Genomic DNA, 2991 nt, shown 5'->3' on the forward strand with positions numbered 1-2991 from the left:
AACAAGATAACTATAATAAAAATAAAAATAAAAATAAAAATAAAAAACTGAAGAAAAAAAATTTAGTTGTAGATCAACAAATTTTTAACTAAAATAAAACTATGAACTTTATAATATTTTTCAGTCCCCGACAATGGGGCCAAAAACTTGATCGATTAATTAGCAAGTGTACTAATCTTCCAGTGTAGTAATAAGAGAATTTTCCCTAGTATCGATCTCAAGGACTGCTTGGCGATTCAAAGTTCTGGTTCTAACTTAGTTAAAGAAAAGTCTTAGGGGTTTGGATTGTTAGTTTGAAAAAGAGATAAAATGCAGTAGAAATTAAATAAAGCAATTGAACAATTTAAAAGATATTATGAATGAACATGCTAGGGAAGATGTATGATTGGATTCATCAACAATAGTAAATTAACCTTGCAACAACTTAATTCAATAATAATGACTACCGGTCCTTAAGGGTGTTTACTCCTAAGTCCTTAGTGAGAAAACCTTTAATCATTCAAATTAATCCATATGTACATAATAAATCACTGATTAAATTAAGCATTATTTTAATCAAGAACATTCTGGTTTCCACAGGGTATCCCTAGGCCTAGGTGATATCTACTATGAACAACTCACAATTAAGCGTTAACAATGGCGGTCCAGCCTAAATATTAACCACATATCAGTCTCAATTTTTATGAAAGAGAAAACATTAAGCACAAATTGTAAATAAATCAAATATCACAAAATCAAAGTCATTAGAAGGTTGAAATTTAGAACTGTATCATAAATCCGAATCAGGGACACCCCATATCATTGGGGGGTTTAACAACTCATAACAATAAAGAAAAACAAGACAGAAAGTATAGACATTACAAATTAATGGAAGAAAAGAGGTCTTCAAGCATAAAATTTCATGAAATCCTTGATCCACCACGAATTCTTCAGTGCTCCAACCTTCAAAACGCTTTCTCTGTACTAAAAAATCATCCAACCCTTGGAAATTCGCATTTTTCGGCTAAATAGACAAAATTTGGGCTTTGTAAGATCTATGTCGTGCCATACGTGTATGGCCTCCACCTATACGCATATGACCTATTTTTTCATTGTCTCATACGCGTATGGCCCAGGGTAGGGCGTATGCCGTAGCTGGAGCCATACACGTAAGGCTCTGGCTGCGCAGAAGGGGGCCTGGTTGGCTGGCCTCATACGCGCATGGGCCCTCCCATACGAGTATGGGCAGAAGCTTGATTTTTACATCCTTACTGGTGGTACACGTATCCTGGAAGGCATGGCTGAGTGGCTATACACATATGAGACCCCTCATACGCGTATGGACAAGAGATTTGCAAAATCTTCTTTTTCTCTCCTGCTCATGTATCTTTGTCTGGTTTCTTCCCTTATCGATTTCCTCTTGAATCTCCATACATGTAAACACATGAAACATTAACTCAAGCGCATCAACTAGCTCATAATCAATAAAAACCGCAGAAATTAAGACATGATAAAATCTACCAAAATAAGCTTAAACTACTGCTCAACCTCACATCAATTCACCTGTTTTAGGCATTCAAATGACAATAAAACTAACACAAATGGTGACTGATCAACTATCTTACCCAATATCTACCTGATTTAGTTGTAATCTAACTCTATATAATCCTCAATCTCCTTCAATCATCATCATCACTCATATTCCACAAAAATCTGCAGAACACACTTTCTCAATTCTCTCTAATTTTCTTTCAATCACTCTACTCTCTGTGAATTCTCTCTGAGCTCTACTCATATTTCCTCACACTCACATGCACAAAGCAATAACAACCACAAGGAAATACACCCTACAGACTAGGCATTGGAAAGAGAAGAAGAAGAATCTATGACATATGAGAGTTTGAGATTCAAGTTTCTTACCACATTGAAGAGTCTCTAGTGTTCTTGCTTCATCTTCCTCTTCTTTGCTTCAACAATCTTCGAGACGAATCACTGTCTCGCTGTTATATCGTCCTTCTCTACCTCTATTTGCTTCGATCTCTTCACCATAATGTAGCTTCCATTGATGGGAATCAAATCCCCAAGGTGAAGTGGCTTGATTCCCCTCATTCTTCGTTTAGTTTCACTTCTTAGCATTTAGGGTTCTTGACTGATTTGGTTAGATTTTGAGAATGGCTTGAATTTTGGATGAGATTAACGCTAGATTGAGAAAGAGGAGGACACAAGTTTTTGAATGGTGGTACTATTGGCTGTTTTAGCTCAGCTCTGTCGGTGCCGAGACGGTGGAGCAAGCTTCGGTGAGAGGCATAAGTGAAACACAGAGAGAAAAACTAGAACACGACGAAATGAAAATGAAAATTGTTGAAGGATCTCACTCCACTCAGGCTTGGCTTCGTGTTGGGCCTCAAATCCACAAATACCATTAGTATTACTACACAACACCCCCAATTGACTAATGCGCACTTCCTTTCTGAGATCACAACCAACAACCAAAATTGAGCTTGTTGAATCATAATCCCAACACCAATCTTTCAGGCCCAACATCCCCCTTTGGCCCATGCACCTCCCTGTCAAAACCTTGTTTTTAAATTAATTGTTGCTTTACTTTTCCTTTTTTTTTGTCACACTTAAATGCATTTAATTCTTGATAAATACATAAAAATACATTTTTCTACACTTTATAAATTCTTGAAAATTAATAAAAACATAACACATGTTAGTTTTAATCAGGATTTAATTGGATACTTAGTTTTTCCCCTTTTAATTTTCAATTAATTGCATTAGAAGTTAGTATTCATGTTAATTCTTTATGATCTTAGTCTTCAATTAAAACCCATGTGCTTGAAATATCCTTAGCATGATCTTTGTGTAAGAACAAGATTTTGTGTCTACAGTTCATCTATAAGGTTTTGATGATAACAAAGGATGAAAGAAATTGGTACCCTAACATAATTTATCTAAGTGTGCATGACTATAATCGAAAAAGGGTTAAATAGACATACATCGGATATA

General features: G+C 35.6%; 1 long non-coding RNA gene across 1 annotated transcript; it reads right to left on the bottom strand.

Moving 5' to 3' along the window:
• Positions 1–726: 726 nt before the first annotated feature.
• Positions 727–2522, bottom strand: LOC127115654 (uncharacterized). Its single transcript, XR_007800834.1, has 2 exons — positions 1900–2522; positions 727–1405 (listed from the first exon to the last, which is right to left on the bottom strand). It is a non-coding gene; the product is annotated as an uncharacterized LOC127115654 (long non-coding RNA).
• Positions 2523–2991: the final 469 nt, after the last annotated feature.

The sequence above is a fragment of the Lathyrus oleraceus genome, chromosome 1 (assembly GCF_024323335.1).
Source record: "Lathyrus oleraceus cultivar Zhongwan6 chromosome 1, CAAS_Psat_ZW6_1.0, whole genome shotgun sequence".
NCBI lineage: Eukaryota > Viridiplantae > Streptophyta > Magnoliopsida > Fabales > Fabaceae > Lathyrus > Lathyrus oleraceus.